Source organism: Rhineura floridana, chromosome 16, assembly GCF_030035675.1.
Source record: "Rhineura floridana isolate rRhiFlo1 chromosome 16, rRhiFlo1.hap2, whole genome shotgun sequence".
NCBI classification, from domain to species: Eukaryota; Metazoa; Chordata; class Lepidosauria; order Squamata; family Rhineuridae; genus Rhineura; species Rhineura floridana.
Genome location: NC_084495.1, coordinates 30,020,300 through 30,033,401, shown reverse-complemented (window position 1 = coordinate 30,033,401; position 13,102 = coordinate 30,020,300). Strand labels below are relative to the sequence as shown.

Here is a 13,102-nt window from a genome sequence, read left to right as displayed (position 1 = left end):
CCTTTGCCTTACCTAGTCAAAGTCCTGATCTCAATCGCATTGAGAATCTGTGGCTCTCTTTGAAAATTGCGGTCCACAAGCGACTTCCAGCCAACCTGAATGACATGGAGTGAATCTGCCAAGAATGGGCCAAAACCCCTCCGACGCTGTGGGCAAAGCTGGTACATACCTACCCCAAAAGACTTAAAGCTGTTATTGCAGCGAAAGGTGGCTCTACCAAATATTAATGTGTGGGGGTTGAATACTTATGCAAGCAACATGTTTCAGTTTTTTGTTTCTTATAAACATTTCCCAACATAAAACCAATGTCACCTTACAATACTTTTGAGTTTCATTGTTTCAAAATAACATGTCATACAGAACTAAATTACAATGTACCATTTGTAATTCAGTAATATGAGAGCATGGGTCTGATTACTTTTGCAAGGCACTGTATAAGCGCCTTAAGTAAATAATAATAAATGAAACCTGTATATACAAATGTGTAAGTAAACTCTATATCTGAGTTACTGTACAGTTGAATCATCCTAACAAGTTAGGGTGGAGTGGGGGGCAGGGAGAGAGAATTTGCTTTTGTTATAACCATTTGAGAGTAGAACTCCTTGCTGACCAACTGGACAGACAAAAGAAAGCACTTCACACAGTGCACAGTTCCAAGTATGTAATTCGCTACCAGAAGAGACAGTGATGGCCACCAACCTGGATGGCTTTAAAAGAGAATTAGACAAATTCATGGAGGGTAAGTCTATCCATGGCTACTAGCCGTGATGGCTATGCTCTGACTCCATAGGAAGAGGCAGTATGCTTCCATAGAGGCAGTATCCTTCCTTATACCAGTTTCTAGAAACTGCAGGAGGGGAGAGTGCTCTTGAACTCAGGTCCTGCTTGCAGGTTTCCCATGGGCAACTGGTTGGCCACAGTGAGAACAGGAAGCTGGACTAGATGGGCCTTTGGTCTGATCCAGCAGGCTTGTCTTACCTTCTTAGGTACTGCAAAACCAGATGTTTCCCAATAGCAGATCCTGATCCACCTGCTGCCCATCCTTGCCCTAGAACAGGTGTGGAGAACCTGCAGTCCTCCCACCAGTAGTGTAGTGGCAAATTCAGAAGTTAAAGGTCCATTCATAATAGTCCTAGCCATGTCCCCTCACCCCTTTTTTTGCTTCTGGGTTAAGAATGAGGTTCTTGTTAATACCTTCTTCCACAAAACAGGTGTGCCTAGGAGCCAATCAGCATGAAAGGGGAAAGTGTTAGCTACTGAGAAGAGTCTTCTCAGGCTGACACACCTCCTTTCACTCTGATTAGCTTCAATCAGCAGGAAAGGACAAGGAAGCATTTTAGAAGACTCTCCCCTTAGTCTAACACTCTCCCCTTTCATGTTGATTGGCTTGTAGGATGCTGGAGACAAAAGGACCCTGCTCAAAAAAGTAAGGGGTCTAAGACCCCCAAGACCCTGGACAACTACACCCCTGCCTCCCACTGTTGTCTGACTAAAACCTCCATTGTCTATGGTCACTGGTCATGCTGGATGGATTCCTATCAATCTCAGCCAGTGTGGCCATAAGTGTTACAGGTGATGGGGATTCTAGTCCAACAGCATTGAGAGTGATGGGCAGAGCATTGCAGCTGATGTGGGTGTTAATTGCAATGCTTCTGTTCAGGATTCCAAACATTCTGTTCCATTGACCCTTGCCTCACTGACCATGCTTCCCCCTGGACCCCCAACTAGTTCCCCCTCCCCAGCAATATGCTTGTACTTCAGCAAACCTCAGGGGTCCTCAAAGGCAGATAGTACCTTCTGCATAGGTAGTGGTGTTTTGGCTAGATAAACAATGGTCCTTGAACAACTGTGAGACACAAAGTTGGGGTCACACTTAGCCATGAATCTATCCCAGGAGCAGACTAACCATAAAAGCTTCTTTCCACTTTCTTTTCTGGACAACTGGTGGAACTATTCCCTCCTCTTCCCCTTAATCTTTTTCATGCTCAAGAGTCTCTCTCTCTCTCAGAGATGCACAACAAAAGCAACAAATCGATTTTAGGAGACAAGGCTGAACTTCATATCCTCTGACAGTGATGACTCATGAGTTAAAGCTGAATCTTATCTCTATTCCACCCCCAGCTAATAAGTTAAAAGTGAGCTGTGATTTAAAAAAAATATATTAAAAGGCTGACTGCTTTACCTCATCAGGGAGGTTCTTTACATACCGAGTTCTCAGGAGAAGAAAATACAGAATTTCGCAGTGGAACTCGATCTGCATATGCGTCTGTGTCAGATTAAGGCAACTGCTTTGCTATTTGGGGTAAGTAAAATTCTGTTTCATTTCTTACAATTGGAGCCTGCAACAAAGTGCTGCAGTATAGTGTCCCTGCTGAGGGTTCTAGCCAGCTGTGCCCTTTTCTAGAATACTCTATTACACCCCACTCCATGTTTTCCAGCCCCTCCCCCAACAGCCAGCATTTTGTGGGCACTGAGCATGCTCAGTCCTCACTTTATTGTTTTAGATCCCCCTCCCTCTTTGAGTTTTTTCTAACTTTTTGTTCTTCTTCTGCAAAACTTATGCTTCCCTCCCTCTTGTGTGAGGGTGGCACCATTTTGTCTGCATCATGAATGGCACTTGCAGCCTGAACATCGGATAAAACTGGGGAGGATTAGCCACTGGTACTTGTGTTGGTGAAGGCTAAGGATGCCTCCAAAATACTCTTCATCCAGATTTCTCTCCAGATTTTGAAGTTCCACATTGCCTGTCTTGATGCCAAAGTGGGAGCAATGCATTCAGAACCCTCCATTGCTCCATTTTAGTTTCCAGATTATATACAGTGCACTGTGCATGCACAGTTTGCCATAGCTTCCCATTTTTTCATATCTTGGCCACCCATCATATTGCCAATGCACAGGACCGGCCCTAACATTAGGCAGAGTGAGCAAATCAACTTGGATAGCAGATACCGGTGGGCAGCAGCCACAGCCTTTCCTTCTGAACTCCCAGGCCATCCCTTTCTATTGGAGGTCAGAAGTGTGTATCCGCAGATCCTAAACTACCCTGCTTTCCCCCACCCTCACCCTCGGTGCAGTGAAGGATGCTCTCCCATTGCCAGCGGTCAAGTAATATTCAACTGCCAGTCTAATCGGCTTCCAGACGTTGTATGGAGGGTGGGTGCCATCTTGTTCTCAGGCAGCAAAATGCCTTGAGCCAGCCCTACCAATGAACACATGGACATTGATAAAACACTGCAAAAAAGCAATCTGGATGTGATGGTTTGTTGGAAACACAAGCAGATTTTGGCTTGATCCAGCAAGGCTGCTCCAGTGCTCTTTTGTCTGCCTCAATTGTTTCCGACTTAAACAGCAGCAAAAACGCCTTGTTTGCAGAACTTGGTATGCCCATCAGCATCCCTATGATTCTGCTGTGGGCAATTGTGGGCCTTGGAGCTGAATGCGGCCCTCCAGGCCTCTACATCTGGCCCTTGGGACTCTCTCCAGGCCACACCCCTCACTGGCTTTGCTTCACACCCGAGTGTTTTTGCCTGGCTTGAATGCACCCTTCAATTCTGATCATCATGCCTCTTGCTTACCTGGATAGAGGATAGAGAGGAGTGTGTACAAACTAGGCTCCTGTATAAATGTAAAACTTCTATTAATTGCTCCGTCTGCTTTTTCCTCTGGCCCCGCCCACCTCTGGCATGTGGTCCTTGGAAAGTTGCACGGCCCTCGCACCAAAAAATGTTCCCCACTCCTGTGCTATGGTGTGCCTAAATAAAGGGCTGAACACATTAATTCTCTAACTCTGCTTCTGTTGAAAATGATAAGTGAAGGTAAGAAGTAAATCAGCTGAGGTTTGGACTTCTCCTTATAGAGCATATGAACAGCCCTGCTGGACCAGACCAAAGGGTGTGTCTGCACATCCTGCTTCCCACAGGGGGCACCCAAGAGCTGATTCTTGGTTTTCTTTCAGCCGGCTCATCTGTCATAAATGACTGACAGGTATATGTGAGCTGGCAGATGAAGGATATCATTTACTATTCCAGGGCAAGGATTTGCATGGGAAAATAAACTGGAATGCTGTTTGTCATGTTGACAGTTGATCTTGGTTTGGCAGGTTCAGCTCACCACTGACTGCACTTTAGCCAGGGTTATTCTGAAGGGTGGGGGGATAGTTTTATGTATTTATTTATTTATTTATTTAAAATATTCCTATCCCATCCTTCTACCTTATAGTAGGGCACTCAGGGCGGCTTACAAAAATAAAATCAAACACGTACATAACAAAATTGTGAACAATAAAATCACAAAAACATTAAAATAAATTAAAATACATAAAATACAATACACACACACACTGTCAGCTCTACACTGCATCAGCAGTGTCAGGGGGGGCTGGAAATTCCTGGGTCTTTGGCAGGGAAGGAAAGTCCTTAGCCAGCAGTCGGGTTGTAAATCTGCCAGGCCTATCCGAAGCGTACTTGCCGAGTCAGAAGTCCAGAAGCGAGGTCAGTGGAGGTCCGGGATCAATTGCCAAGGAGGTCAGTCAAAGAGATGCTGCAGGGAAACTAGGTCTACACAAAGCCACGCCTGACGTTGCAGTCAGCAACAAGCTGCAGCCAAGGTGTGCCTTATAAAGAGCAGGATGGACAGCAGGTGTGAGCCCTCAGCGTTTGGGCCTTAAGGAGACAGGCCTGCCTCTCTTCTGCCTGACCTTCTGCTGTCTACGTTCTGCAGGTGAGGGGGGAGTATCCTGTTCACTGTCTGTGTGTGGCTGCAGGGCCTCTGCTGTCCCTGGGGTGCTCTGCAGCTGAGGGGCAGAAGGAGCTGGATTCTCAGGAGGCTCCTCCGTGTCTCCTGCTGCTCCTGGGTCTGCTGCTGTTACTCCCGAGTCGTCCTCATCTGAGGAGTCCTCTGACGGGGCCATGACACACACACACACACACACATATAGGGAATGGTACTAAAGGGGACTACGATAAAATTCTAACGTAGAAGGCATAAAATCAGCATCAGGCTCTACCTTCAGTGCCTCCCAAAGGCTCTCCGGAACAAGATCATTTTCAGAAGTCTCCGGAAAACCATCAGGGAGATCTCTGTGTATGGATGTGAAAGTTGGACAGTGAAAAAAGTGCATAAGAGAAAAATCAACTCCTTTGAAATGTGGTGTTGGAGGACAGCTTTGCGGGTACCATGGACTGCGAAAAAGACAAATAATTGGGTGTTAGAACAAATTAAGCCAAAACTATCATTAGAAGCTAAAATAATGAAACTGAGGCTATCATACTGTGGATACCTAATGAGGAGACATGATTCACTAGAAAAGTCAATAATGCTGGGAAAAACAAGGGGGTAGAAAAAGTGGAAGGCAAATAAGAGATGTATGGATTGATTCGATAAAGGAAGCCACAGACCTGAACTTACAAGTTCTAAACAGGGTGATTCATGACAGATGCTATTGGAGGTCGCTGATTCATGGGGTCGCCATAAGTCGTAATCGACTTGAAGGCACATAACAAAATAACAATAATACCAATGTAGTTACTTGCCTATATCTCACAGACAGAAAAGGAAAACAAGGGACAAATGTCATTTTTTCTTCTTCCAGACTTATTGTATATAGGTATTCTCCCTTCTGGCCGCTAGGTGTCACATTTGAAGTTTGCCCACAGATACTCAGCACTGTCATCAGAAAGCTTTTCCCTTTGGGAGCATTTCCTAAGGGGACAACTAAACATGACACGGGAGATCTATGATTGAGATCCCCATTTTTTTTTAAGGTGAAAATAAGAAGCTGCCTTTTAATGAGGTTGGTCCATCAAGCTCAGTATTAACTGCACCTGACCTGCTGCAGCTCTCCAAGGTTTCAGGCAGGAGTCTTTCCCCATAAGAACATAAGAAGAGCCTGCTGGATCAGGCCAGTGGCCCATCTAGTCCAGCATCCTGTTCTCACAGTGGCCAACCAACGTGCCTGGGGGAAGCCCGCAAGCAGGACCCGAGTGCAAGAACACTCTCCCCTCCTGAGGCTTCTGAGGCAACTGGTTTTCAGAAGCATGCTGCCTCTGACTAGGGTGGCAGAGCACAACCATCATGGCTAGTAGCCATTGATAGCCCTGTCCTCCATGAATTTGTCTAATCTTCTTTTAAAGCCATCCAAGCTGGTAGCCATTACTGCATCTTGTGGGAGCAAATTCCATAGTTTAACTATGCGCTGAGTAAAGAAGTACTTCCTTTTGTCTGTCCTGAATCTTCCAACATTCAGCTTCTTTGAATGTCCATGAGTTCTAGTATTATGAGAGAGGGAGAAGAACTTTTCTCTATCCACTTTCCATGCATAATTTTATACACTTCTATCATGTCTCCTCTGACCCGCCTTTTCTCTAAACTAAAAAGCCCCAAATGCTGCAACCTTTCCTCGTAAGGGAGTCGCTCCATCCCCTTGATCATTCTGGTTGCCCTCTTCTGAACCTTTTCCAACTCTAGAATATCCTTTTTGAGAGGATATCCCCAGACCTACATGGAGATGTTGGGAACTGAACCAGGGACCTTTTGCATACATGACATGAGCACTACTGTTGAGCTATAGGAATGAGCGAATATCTCAGTTTCAGTTTTCAGGTAAGACCATGAAGTCCAGAGTTTAAAATTACCTAGCTGTGCCACTGGGCACTTCCCAAATAACAGTATCAGGGTATCAGCTTCCTATAGAGCAAGAGCAGAGGGGAACCTTTGTCTCTCCAGGTGTTCCTGAGCTACAGCTTGCATGGTTCCTGACTGTTGACCATGTTAGCTCGGGTTGATGGGAGTTGGTGAGCAGCAACACCTGGAGGGCTACAGCTTCTCCATCCTTGATCTATCCATAAGAAGGTAAGAGCCTTCTGGGTCAGGCCAAAGGCCCATCTAGTCCAGCATCCTGTTCTCACAGTGGCCAGCCATATGCCTATGGGAAGCCCGCAAGAAGGATCTGAGTGCAAGAGCTTTCTCCTCTCTTGCAGTTTCTAGCAACTGGCATTCAGACCCATGCTGTCTCCCACTGTGGACCTATTCTATATTCAAGCTGTGATCTGGGGAATAGCTATAAGCAGGATCAGTGCTAAACTTTGGAGAGTCTACGCTCCACATTTTGGTTGGTTTCCCCCAGTTTAAATGATTATTTTATTATTATTTAAAACATTTATAACCCGCTCTATCTCCGAGGACTCAGAGCGGCGAACAAAAAGCAAAGAACAATCCCATATAAAAATTAAAATTAGCATAATAAAAACAGTATTAACTAAGCATATCAGCAGCAAGAGCCTGTCAAGCAATAAAAACATCCTATACATCGCTCAAATTAAATGCTTGATGAAAAAGGAACGTCTTGACCTGGCGACGGAATATAACAAGAGAAGGGGATGACCGCACCTCTGTCGGTAAAGAATTCCAAAGTCTGGGGGCAATAACAGAAAAGGCCTTAGTTCTGGTTCCCATTAGATGTACTTGAGAGGTTGGGGGAATCACAAGAGGAGGATCAGCAAAGGACCTCAAGGGCCGGGACGGTTCATAGAAAGATATACGCCCAGACAAATAGAGACAAATGATGTGGCTTCCCCCAAAGGATCCTGGGAACAATTGCTCGGTGAGGAGCATCTTCTGTTGGACAGTGGTTTAGTGATAAATACTGTAGTGCAGGAGCTCATCATAACAGTGTACATGCACACATACACCAAAGAGCAGAAGCGTATAGCATAATGCCCAATTAATTAGGATTACTATGGTATGGTATGATTTATTCGTATACCTCTCTTTAGCCCAAAGTCTCCCCCCACAAGCAGTGAACAATAGAAATGCAAAAGAAATATGTAATAACTGTACAATATGTACAAGAAATCAAAACAATATAAAATAGCATCAGAATTCAGCCAAGAATCCAGATTATGTAATAGGACCTGATTAACAGGTGCAGCATCTTGGAGGTTGCAGAAATATTCTGTTTTATTTTGCTTCTTTGCAGGAGGAAAGTAGTAATTGGAACCACCCCACTGGCATTTGTGCCTACACGTCATGTTAGATGTTAGTCCAGACATTGCATTACTGCAATCCTCTGCATAATTTCCTGAGAGCCACTCTGTTGAACTCAGTGGTATTTGCTTCTGACTGCATAGGTTCATCTTGTAAAAACACATTGAGCTTCAACAAAAGATCTTTAGCCAGCTGAAATACAACCTTATGCTTTTAATTTAAATGCAAGCAATTTTTGCAAAAAAGTGTTGCCATTTATACTGCTGGTGCGAAGTAGGAACTCTTAAGAAAGAAAAAGAAAGAAGTATCTAGCCTTTGTTTGATCATCTTCCTCATTTTCCAGCTTCCTCTTTGCTATAACCTCCCACATTGAAATCCCTTATTACCTCATTCACTTGCCAGAGCAAGGAGGGTCCATGTTACCACTCTTGCTCTGAAAAAAAAAGGCAGGAGCTGTGCTCCCCCAGTACAGCCACTGCTATTCAGAATCTGTTCACCTGCAGAAGACAACAGTTCCCTGGGGTTATGCAGAACTACCATTTCCTGGGGTTACGAATGTCTTAGGAACAAGAAACCTTTAACAACTGGATTACAACAAAATTAAATTTTGTGCAATATATACCTGCTGGACCTTGTGAATGTAGTCTATAAAGGGGAAATACTTTTCTCTGTTTTATTCATGATCCTTATGATATATTTGGCTTTGTTTTTAATCAAAACTCTGATGCTCAGAGAAGTCCAAGGAAATCTCCTACCTCCCCTTCATGAGAAGTCATCAGAGACGAAGGAAGGAAAACAGATTTGACAAAACCAGGTCACTACATCAGCAAGAGGAAGAAAAGATGAACGCTGCTGCTCCTCCTCCTAAATCAGAGCAGAGCATCAGTTGTAGTAATGCTAGCACAGAGCCGGTGCCAATTTCAGCACAGGCTTGAGATGGGGGAATCAACTCTTCCCCTTCCATGTTGCCCAGTGACTCTGGGCAGAGCATGTTGAAGAAGGGGAGGGGCTTTGGGGGGTGCAAGACCAGGCGATTGTCCAGCTCCCGGTCACCTCTTTCTCTGCCTCTTGTACCAGAGCATCCTCTGGTGGGGTACTCAGCAAGTTATGTTGTCCCCTGTCATCTCAGGACTCCCATATGTTTTGTTTTATATACACTGAGTTCTCTCCTGGCTTCCCTTGCCCAGTTCTTCTCCTGGCTCCCCTCACGAGGTGTCCTCTCATGTCTGGTCTTTCACCCCATTCCCACTTTCTGGCTCACCACTAGGGATGACAACCCTAGACCCTTCCGCAGGGGTGTAGTCATTCAGGGTCTTGGGGGGGGGCTTAGACCCTTTACTTTTTTGGGATTGGGGCCTCTATGTCTCAGCATCTCATGAGCTAATCTGCATGAAAGGGGAGCATGTTTGCCACTGAGAAGAATCTTCTAACATGCCTCCCTTGTTAGACAGAGCCAATCAGAGTGAAAGGAGGTGAGTCAGACACTGAGAAGACTCTTTGCAGTGGCTAACACTCCCCTTTCATGCTGATTGGCTCCTAGGAATGTCTGTGGTTGCGGGAGAAGGCATTACCAAGGATAGAGAAACAGAAAGCAGTTTTCAAACCTGGCCAGGTTATTCTATAATATTAGGTTGTGTACTCTTAGAAGGGGTGTGGCTGTGACTATCACAAAGGGGCCCTGCACTTCTGAATTTGCTACTACACTACTACTATTTGCCCTTCTATCACTCCCCTTTCCCCTCTTGGTTGTCCTTGCTGAGGCAGCCCAAATTCCTCTTTTAGCTCACCTCCCCCTCGTAAATCTCTCTCCTTGATATCTAAACCATCCTGGTTTCTGTCCCCTTCCCCCCTTCGTAGACCCAGCCTGGATGCTCTCAGATGATGCTGACCTTTTATCTCTCGAAGTGAGTGTCCTTGCCTTATCTACACTTCTGGCTCCCACTCCTCAGCTGTGTGGTGGCACTAGGGATGGAAAGCTCTGTCACTTGTGGTTTTCTCAGTTTCTCACTTTTCTAATGTTACATTCAGTCCTCTACATTTCTGCAGCAGTCTGTGAGTTGGTTTTTTTTAATATCGTAATGAAAATTCTCCAACATTTTAGTGCAAACTTCTCCAAATAAACACATTTTTTGTAGGCAGTTCTGACAAAGATCCTCACAACAGCCTGGTGGTGGTGGTGATTTATTGCCCGCCCTGCACTGATAGGTCCCTGGGCGGGTTACAAAATCTAAAATCTAATATTAAAAAGAATTAAAACATTTCCATCGCAAGGAATCGGATGGCTTCTGAAAACACATCTCAGGAGCCGAAGGTGACCCAGTCACCATCTTTGTTATCTTCATGTTGCAGATGGGTGGCCAAGGCCAAGAGAATAGCAGCTTGCCTTGTGAAGTTGTGGCTGGCAGAAATTATGAAACAAGCGGTTGGAGGGAGGTGCCCAGAATGACAAAACAAAAAGATAAAAAGTCACAATTTTATTCTGTTTTTGTATTTAAAATGTGTAAAAAAGCCCAACGCGTTTCGGCTAATCAAATCTAGCCTTCATCAGGGGCTGAAAGAGATGGATATACATTGAAATTACTTAACATGCTATTCAAAATTGTAACTTACAGGTTTGGTTTTTTGGGGGAGGGAGAACAAACATTTTTCTGTCATTATGTTATGATTACTCACATGCTTCTTTCAGTTTTTTCAAAATGATAACGTTGGTCTTTTTCAGTTGGCTCACCACATCAGCATCAGCATTGGCCCCTAGATGGAAATTGCATATACTAGATGAGGAATCACTTGCCGCTTGCCATCCCCATTCTGCTACCCTCCTGACGGTTTGGACTACAACTCCCATCAGCCCTGGCCAGGGAGTTGGGTTTTTTTAACCAACACAGGGTTATAATTATATCATTAATGACATTTTTCCAGTAGACAGGAGCGTGTACAGTTGTCACTTGTCCCATTAAAGTAAAGTATTGAAATGCCAAGAACGCATTAAAAGGGAAGTATAAGGGGGAGGAAATAAATGATAAACCATTCCAAACAAGTCCGTAATGTTTAGGTACAGTTCATCTAACGTATACGAGAGAAATGGCCACCCTACAGCAGCAAAATCCTTGGGGTCAGCTTTGCCTCTTTGCATTTTCAGGTGATGTGTTAATTTTTCTGAAATGGCGACAAAGAAACATTTCTTTTACCATGCTTCTATGCTCAAGTTATGTGCTTCTTACCTGTTCTGAGATATTACTAATCTAGCTGCAACAAACATAAACATTATTAAATCCTTCAGTAGTAAGTCCTCAGCTGTTTGGAAACACTGAAAGAAAACACAAACCCAGATCATAGGAGATACTAACTTGCAAAAATAGCCCCAACCAGGGAGTTCATGGGAGGAGTTGTGGAAACCATCTGGAGGTTCCAGGCTGGGGAAGGCTGCCTTACAGCAGGAGTGGAGAACCTTTTTCACATTCCCTTCTAGACAACCTTCCAGAGGCCACATGCTTGTGGTGGTGGGTGGAGCCAGGGGCAAAAGTGGGTGGAGCAATGAATACTAACTTCATCTTGGTGCACTAGGTTAGTTTCTGCAACAACTAGCACACCCTTCTTTATCATCTGGCCAGGCAAACAAGAGGTGTTAGAGTCCAAGGCCACATTCGAACTGGGCAGAAATTCTGAAGGACAGTGCAAAGAAGGGCTGGTGAGGGTGTGACTTGGGAGGGTGTGTGGCCTGGGATGACTCCTCAGGGCCAAATAGAGAGGCCTGGAGGGCTACATTTGGCCCCCAGGCGTGAGTTCTCAGTGCCTGCCTTACAGCATGAGTTGCCTTTGCCCTAGTCTCATAATGTCTTTGTAACCCGAAGCTGGTGTTCTAGGGCTGATTTACATATGCATGTTGAACACTCGGGTGGCTGCTCTATCAAGTGGCGAACTGCATGTGTGAATGGGCTGCTGCGGGTCAAATGCCCCATGAAACAGCTTTACTATCCCTTCAAGCACAATGCTTTGCAAAAGGGTCAGTTCACATAGTCAGGTTATGTACATACATACGCATGCAAAATGCCCAACAAACACGGACATGTTAGTCTAACAATGGCAGTCCAGGCCCCCTGAAATCCAGCCAGGACAAATGAGTTATTTTATAAGGCTCTCTTAGTCATTCCACAGTAAGCGGCCTTACATTTTAAACTCGTTGCATGTATGGCCATTCTCGGAAGTTCTGTGTACTCCCACACGCACAACTTTTGGAACAGATGTGGGCTACAAATTTAAATCAGTTTCAAATTATTTTTAGAACTAATGTTTCCCAGCCAAGGAATCCCGGGGACTATAGTTCAGCAAAAGGGAATCTAATTATTGAAATTTTTTACTGTCTTAAAGTATTAAAAAAGATGTATTGGTATGGCATAATGATGGCATCTTAAGAATCATAGAGCTGCTGGCAAAAGTGGCAGCCATAGCTCTAAATTCTGTTTGCTGTGATATCTCCTGGCTGCATACTTTCCCATTGGTTCTCCACATAACTGACTGACAGGGCAGGGGTTAATGTTGCACATGGTAATGTGCACTATGTCCAGTAACGGTGACTAAGTGGAGGTGAGGAATGAACTTCACACGAGGCTACCATTTTCAGTGACTGCTCCATGTTTCCTTATAGCCTTATTTATTTATTACCTTTATATCCCATCTTTCCTCCAAGAAGCTCAAGGTGGCATGCAAACAGGGCCGGTTCTAAAGGGCGGCCAGGTTGGGCACTGGCCTGAGGGCATGGGAGCTACAGGAGCCCCTGAGGAGCCTTCCGCAATCCGCGCCCCCCCATGCCCTGTCAGGCCCAGGATGTGACTCAGGAACCAGACCAACGATTGTAGTTAATTCGTGTTTTATTAGGGTAATGTCCAAACAAAGACTGCGTTTTCTCATGAATCAATACAGGGATACAGGTCCTGCGGCATTGGGAGAAAGTTGACAGAGCAAGGGACTTCTTCCCGCCTGTTCTTTAAGAAGGGGCCAAACGGGCGCGCAATCTTTCGCTCCTCCTTAACTGCCCATCAGGTACTGCCCGCCTTCCCCCCCTTCTCTCCTGTCTTTTCAGCTGTCTGCGTGTGCGCGGTGAGGGGGGAAGCATCACCCC

General features: G+C 45.1%; 1 long non-coding RNA gene across 1 annotated transcript; it reads right to left on the bottom strand.

Moving 5' to 3' along the window:
• Positions 1–10,463: 10,463 nt before the first annotated feature.
• On the bottom strand, positions 10,464–11,411 carry LOC133371456 (uncharacterized). Its single transcript, XR_009759324.1, has 3 exons — positions 11,331–11,411; positions 10,657–10,734; positions 10,464–10,534 (listed from the first exon to the last, which is right to left on the bottom strand). It is a non-coding gene; the product is annotated as an uncharacterized LOC133371456 (long non-coding RNA).
• Positions 11,412–13,102: the final 1,691 nt, after the last annotated feature.